Source organism: Ahaetulla prasina, chromosome 2 (assembly GCF_028640845.1).
Source record: "Ahaetulla prasina isolate Xishuangbanna chromosome 2, ASM2864084v1, whole genome shotgun sequence".
Taxonomy (NCBI): domain Eukaryota; kingdom Metazoa; phylum Chordata; class Lepidosauria; order Squamata; family Colubridae; genus Ahaetulla; species Ahaetulla prasina.
The window spans coordinates 129,471,715-129,479,678 of record NC_080540.1 but is presented as its reverse complement, the minus strand read 5'-3'; positions in this window follow the sequence as shown (position 1 = coordinate 129,479,678).

Genomic DNA, 7,964 nt, shown 5'->3' with positions numbered 1-7,964 from the left:
GTTTAGTGGTTATCTATACGATAAAATCGCCAGCTGAGGGACGGTCTGGACCGAATTTGGGATGATCCAAGCGAGGGAGAGGAGGCACGCCTTGTTGAGTCCATTTGGGATGAGTTTGACCCTGTGGCTCCCGAGGACGTGGACAGGTTGTTGGGGAGGCTTCACGGCACGACATGTTTACTGGACCCGTGCCCTTCCTGGCTGGTACTGGCCACTCAGGAGGTGACACGAGGCTGGCTCCAGAGGATTATCAACGCTTTGTTGGAAGGGTTTTCCTGCCGCCTTGAAAGAGGCGGTGGTGAGACCCCTCAGAAGCCTCCTGACCCAGCTATTTTGGGTAATTATCGTCCAGTATAAACTCTTTCCTATTGTGGAAATCTGTACTGATTCAGCAATACATGAGTAGAATAAAGTTATAAATATATGAGAAATAGCTAAAACAAGTTGGAATAAGAGAAATCATTATGTAACTTGGACTGATTTTTTTTAAATTTGCATTTATATCCCGCCCTTCTCCAAAGACTCAGGGCGGCTTACATTGTGTAAGGCAATAGTCTTCATCCATTTGTATATTATATACAAAGTCAACTTATTGCCCCCAACAATCTGGGTCCTCATTTTACCAACCTGGGACGGATGGAAGGTTGAGTCAACCTTGAGCCCATCAGGATGAACTCCTGGCTGTTAGCAGAGTTTGCCTGCAATACTGTATTTAACTACTGCGCCATCAGGGCTCTTATCCAAAGTGCTTGAAATACCCACCTGCCCATGTACTTTTAAGTTACTGAAGCAATTTAGCCATTCTAGCACCTCTTTTTACTAGTTCCAGCTTGCTCTCCCAACATAATTCTAGTATTGCTTCATATTGCAACTGAAAATACTCAAACTAGCCATTGGAAATAAAACTCATCATAAAACCTCAAGGGATAAGGACACTGCAAAATCATGCCATCTGTTACAAGGCCAAATCTTTTTTGCAAGACCTCAGCCACGGTTTCATGTTGCCTAGAAGATCTGAACTTCAAATTATGGGACAGAAAAGGAGAAGAAAGGGCAAGGCGAGCCTTACAACTGCCACCTTTGCTGCTCCTATTTTACAGTTCAACTCCTTTTATGTTCCTTTTTCTTTGGCTTTTGGACTTACCAAGCATAAAAATGCTAATTCCCAAAGCCAGCCATGTCAATACAAAGATTAAATGCAATTACCCAGTTTTTAACAGAAGGGGCTACATTGATACTTCTCCCATATCAACATAGTTAAATCAGAATACCGAAGGTTTAGATAGAGACAACTGTCAGGAGTTTTAGGATGTTTTTCTCTTTCCAAGTGTGCATGTAAAAAATATACATTGCTGACTTACTCGATACGGGGTCATGAAGACACTGCCTTTCTTGGTCCCTTTAAATGCCTCTGGCATATGTTCCATATCATGGAATGTCATTTCAATGTGCTCGTAATTCATCAAGATGCTATACTCAAAAAAAAACACCAGACATCAGATATGAAGTTTTACTTTCTAGTCATTTTTTTATATCTAAGACATATAATACAAGCTTTAACACCACTGGCACAAGATTTCAACAAATTTAGATTACTAAATACAAACAGGCACACAATGATTATCAGTGAGGTTGTCATGTTTTTGTTGAAAAGCATGAACATGAAAAATCACCAAAAAATGAGCCAACATTACTCAGCATGAGTAATGCTAAACGCAGTATTCTTAACACAGCCAAAGCTTCTATGTATGAAATGGCATAATTCAATAAAATGAATATTCCACCCAGTTTTAATACTGTAGCACCAATATCAAACTATTCCATCTGTCACTTGGATAGGACTGTTACTTCAATTCATTTATTTTGTGCAGCCTGAACTGAGACAAATTTTCAGCTCTCCTAGTCCTCTACTCTTCCATAGGATTGACTGAAAAAGTTCCTATCAGCCTTTCTCAGTGCTGTATAAATTCCTAAGCTCTGCAGAAATAAAATTAGTACTCTCTTCATGTACCATTACTCTATAATCTTTGCTTATAATGGAGTTAAAAATCAGTCCTCGGCCTGATGATTTATTATCTTTTAATGCTAAAGTCATATTTTCATTTTTATACACTCTTTCATTGCTTCCAGTGAAGAAATTTGTATAGAAAACTTTGTATACCTTGCCACTTCCAAAATGCAACTGCTTTTTTTGACAAAAGAACAAAAAGGAATGGCAAAAGCACGTTCAGATGAGAAGAGCAGACATGGTGGTAGATTATACTATTTCATAATACTAACATGACATCAAGAAGCCTTCTAGTAGTTTATAACTTTGCATTGGACAAAATTATTATAAAACACTTATGGTATAAACTCTTTCCTATTGTGGAAATCTGTACTGATTCAGCAATACATGAGTAGAATAAAGTTATAAATATATGAGAAATAGCTAAAACAAGTTGGAATAAGAGAAATCATTATGAACTTGGACTGATTTTTTTTAAATTTGCATTTATATCCCGCCCTTCTCCAAAGACTCAGGGCGGCTTACATTGTGTAAGGCAATAGTCTTCATCCATTTGTATATTATATACAAAGTCAACTTATTGCCCCCAACAATCTGGGTCCTCATTTTACCTACCTTATAAAGGATGGAAGGCTGAGTCAACCTTGGGCCTGGTGGGGCTTGAACCTGCAGTAATTGCAAGCAGCTGCTATTAATAACAGACTGTCTTAGCAGTCTGAGCCACTCAAGGACCCTGTGTCAGCTTTCCAAAGCTGAAGTATGATACTGTTATACATTCTATAATTCCTGTTCCCCTTAACGTTACATTTAGAAATGGAGCGTTGCCACTACATCCATTGCCAATGTTCCAACTTTTATTCTCATTTGTTTTCTGAATTTTACTATTTATTCTCCCAGCCCTGTCTTTGTTTGCTGCAACTGGTATTCCTTCCAAATTCTTTCTCCGAAGGTTGTAGAGAGTGCCGTGGCGCGACAGCTACCCCAATACCTGGATGAAGACGTCTATCTAGACCTGCTCCAGTCCGGCTTCCGACCCGGATACAGCACGGAGACAGCTTTGGTCGCATTGGTGGATGATCTCTGGAGGGCTAGGGACAGGGGTTATTCCTCTGCCCTGGTCCTATTAGACCTCTCAGCGCTCGATACCATCGACCATGGTATCTTGCTGCGCCGGTTGGGGATTGGGAGTGGAGGCACCGTATATCGGTGGTTCTCCTCCTATCTCTCCGACCGGTCGCAGACGGTGTTGACAGGGGGCAGAGGTCGACCGCGAGGGGCCTCACTTGTGGGGTCCCTCAGGGTCGATTCTCTCGCCTGCTGTTCAACATCTACATGAAGCCGCTGGGTGAGATCATCAGTGGTTTCGGGTGAGATACCAGCAGTACGCTGATGACACCCAGTTGTACTTTTCCACCCCGGACCACCCCAATGAAGTTGTTGAAGTGCTGTCCCGTGTTTGGAAGCCGACGGGTCTGGATGGGGAGAAACAGGCTCAAGCTTAATCCTCCAAGACGGAGTGGCTGTGGATGCCGGCACCCGATTCAGTCAGCTGCAGCCGCGCTGGCTGTTGGAGGCGAGTTATTGGCCCCAAAGGATAGGGTGCGCAACTTAGGTGTCCTCCTGGATGATCGGCTGTCGCTTGAAGATCATTTGACGGCCGCTCCAGGAGGGCCTTCCACCAGGTTCGCCTGGTTCGCAGTTGCGCCTTCCTTGATCGGGATGCCTTATGCACAGTCACTCATGCGCCGCTACCTCTCGCTGATTACTGTAATGCTCTCACATGGGCTCCCTTGAAGTGCACTCGAGGCTTCAGTTAGTCCAGAATGCAGCTGCGCTGGTGATAGAGGGAGCTACACGTAGCTCCCATGTAACACCGATCCTGCGCAGGCTGCACTGGCTGCAACTGGTATTCCTTCCAAATTCTTTCTCCAAAAGTGTGTGGAAACTGTGATTTTTAAGCTGACTCTTGAACTGGCTTGCATCTATTGACTTGCCAACTGCTCAGATTTGTGCATAGTGCCAACAATGGAAAAAGGTATCTTATATTATTGATATAGTAATAATAATAATAATAATAATAATAATAATAATAATAATAATAATAATAATAATAATAATAATAATGATGATGATGATGATGTTTTAATTTGTATACCGCCCTTCTCCCGAAGGACTCAGGGCGGTGAACAGGCAGATAAAATACAAACATACACAATAGTTAAAACAACCCTTAAAAAACTGATTTAAATTTGCCCAAAAATTTAAAATGATATTTACTACTAGTAATGTCATCCTGCCATAGGTGAAAGGGAATAAGAAAGAAATCTTATTTGTTTCAAAGTATCTTCATGGGAAATGAGGGAATAAATTAAAGTCCTTGGAAACAAAAAAACAAACACTCTTTACAAAATTTTAGGAGCTGAGGATATTTAGACAAATAAGTTATGCTCAGGGCAAGTTCTATTAAACACAATTCTTAGTTGTTTTTCCATTGTTAGCTAATTTTATTTTAATCTTCCTATGCCTTTCAGCCGCACAAAAGCCAAGAAATTTCTAGGGAAATGACCATACTACAGCATAACAAAAAAGGTCATAGTACTCTAGAGGCTAAGCCTAATCGAGTGGAACACCCCCACAATAGAAAAAGCAAGAAAAGGGACGACGGATGGCGAACTTTCTCTCCCCGCCCCTGGAGGCGGGGTCTTTGCGAAAGGGCGGGGCCCCGGGAATCAGGAGCCGGGGAGTAAAGGGGGAAGAGCCGCTGACGCAGTATGCTCAGACCGGACCCCACGAGCCGCAAATGACGCCCCCAATACCTTTCGCTGTTATTGACAATGACGCCGCCTCCCTCCGAATGGTTCCTGTTCAGCGCCATGGCCGCTAAGCAACTGATGACTCTCTATCCAACAGCTGCTTGGACTGAGAGGCTCCAGCCGTTAATAAAGCGGCTCTACGCAAGTTCTGCGAGCGACTTCCGGCTTAGAGGAGCTCTAGGCAACGAAGAGAACCGGAAGAGGAATGAAGTAACGGGGGGGGGGGGCGATGCCAAGGCATGATGGGAAATGTAGTTCATTGGTTAAAAAGGTGGCTTTTGACCACGGTAAAATTTGCCGAAGAGTAGGAGGGGTGAAGTTTCTAATCACGAACTCCAATATGACGTTGAATAAATACACTGGATTTCTATTCACAATAGTTGATGCTTTAGTAAACGCAACTGTATAACGTCGGAATAACGTTTAAAGTTACATAATGCTAGTCTCTTTGCTAAGTTTTGGTAATTAGATACGATACTTTCAGATTCTGATACTACTATTTCGCGTCCTTAAAACTATCCCTAGTGTATTTTGGGTTACTGCTGCATATTTTGGTATGTCCCTGGACTTATGCAAAAAAGTATTAATGGGCAACTCTCATATAAGATTTTGCAAAAATTAAAGGTGTAATGGAAATTGTTGCTTCGAGACATATTTAGAAAGGTAGATCACCTTGTAACTCCTGAAGAATATTGGATGAATACTGAACCTACTTCTGTTACGCAAGAACAATTGAAGGCTTCAATGTTAAATGGCTTGCAACCTGATTCTCAGAGACTTATGATGTTAGGACCACATCTAGCTCTAACCAGTAAGAGCTGCAAGATAAATTTTCTGATGTTCCTTTTGTCAGACTCATTCACAGTATCTGACACATAGAAGGTTTATTCCTGTGTTGCTCCTAAACAGTAGAATGCCTTTCTTCCATTATAAAGAAAGCTCAGATCATTTTACAGCCCATGAACCACATCTGGCCCTTTGGCTGTCCCTATTCAGCCTGCATGAGATCAATAAAAAATTAAGAGATCAAATGTAAATAAGTTCTGCCATGCATACAACTGTATTGCTTTTATTTTGGATGCAACTTTTTAAATATGTATGTGTATATATATGTTAGTGCATAAATACTGACACATTTTCAGATCTCTCTTAGTTCAGCCCTCCACATCAATCTCAGTTTCTTATGTGGTTTCTTGGGGAAAGTAATTGCCTACCCTCGCCTAGTTGCATCTCTAACCAAGCTCTTCTAATAAATGCTTCTTTTGGTTTTAATGTATACATTTGAATTTCTGTTGTTTTAATTTTGTATTTTTTTAAATTGTCAGATGCTCTCAGGGCTCAAGTAAAAAGGTGTAAAATAGTTTATTTCAATTTGGCTCATTCTATTTCTTTTCAGAACCCATTCTGTGGTTTGTACATAATGTGTAGTTTGTCACTCATACATAGTGAATATGTAGTCATGTGTAGTATTGATTTTCACTTCCATTAATTCCTATACATAGTTGTGCTCTTCCCTAAATGGGCCTTCTATCCATAATACACACAATAATTTGGCCACATCCTTTTTATACAAGCAAGTTGACTTTCTTCTGGCTTATCTGTAATGAGCAGGCAAGAGGCAAAAAATTTGTTATGTTTCTGACACATAACAGAAAGAATGTAATTTTCCCATTCACAGGAAGTTTTGTCTTGTTTCCTGAACTGATCTCTCAGGCAACCTTATCATGAAACCCTGCCTCCAACCTTTTACAAGGATGGTTTTACAATCTATATAAAAATCCCTATTACTCCTCTTGGGTTCCTATTATTCTTAGTGGGGCAGCAGGCAGTGAAAACTAATTTATGGTACGTTAAAAGACATAAGCATCGTTGTATAAGCCTTCTAGTTTATTTTGAATTTCATTCAGTAGTTCAAGGGAAGTTTTCAAATTGTTTGGGTTTTTGTAAAAACCTAAGAATTAAAATAAGTTTTCAAAATGTGGCCTTGCACTTTCCAAACCATTTCCAAACCATCACTTTTTACTAAATGGTTATACAATAATACAACTTAATTTTCCTAGATACATTAAAAATAAATTTTTAGCTGAAAAGAATGGATAGTGAAGGAAACAAGCAAGCTCAATAATCTGTCAGGGGTATCTGTGAAAGTGATGATGCCCAATGCACATGGTGTTATTATGCAAGTATTAACCTACATCATCTTCTAATATCTGCTACAAGCATGTAACTCATTGCATCTGCATGATATACATGTTTTGCCATTACATCACTCCTATAGATCCCTCCAATTCTTAAAAAAAAATGCAGTGTTTTTATAACGAGAACATATCTTCTCTGCTGTTCTCATTGTGTATAAAACACATATGCTTATATGAGAAGCTCAAGAGCATATGTAGAGAATTCATTTGGCTTTACTCTGGTCATGATGCCACAAAGACTAATCAAGTAATGCCCTCCTCTCCCATTGGCTGCTTCAATGCTTTGGGGAGGGCATTAAGTTCACCATTAATAAGTGTGAATGGAAAGAGAGCAACCCATGATTTTGAGTCTGCCCTTTTAGCTATCTCAGTAATTTTGAACCATTAGATGTCATTAACCAGATTTTTAGTTTTCTCAAACACCAGAACGTACTAGCTCAATGTTTCATTCCACCCTCCTTCAATATTATTGTATGGTTTTTTTTTACAATAAAATGGATTAAATCATCTGAAGGCCACATAAAGGTAGCAGAAAGCACATGGAACTGTGAGACAAGCTTGACTTTTAGTCTTTGCCACATAGAACAGGCACATATACTGCCAAAGCAAAATAAATAAAAACATCTTTTTGTGGTTTGAACTATTTTTTAATTCCAGTTTATTGTGGTTTATGCCATGGATTTTTATAACAAAATTTCCTGGCTGGCCCAGCTGTGGATAAAACACATTTTTCCGAAGCTTTCTTCCAAACTAAATGCTCCGAGAACCTTGTGTACAAATGAAACCTTATGATCAGATGTGGAAGAATAACTAGGCAAGACCAGAATGTAATGAATGAGAGTTAGGAATATTAATTTTTAACCACATTATGACAAGATTAATGCTAGACTGTTTAGAAAGCTTAGAATACCTGTTGTGTTCAATGGTCTAAGAATAATTATCATG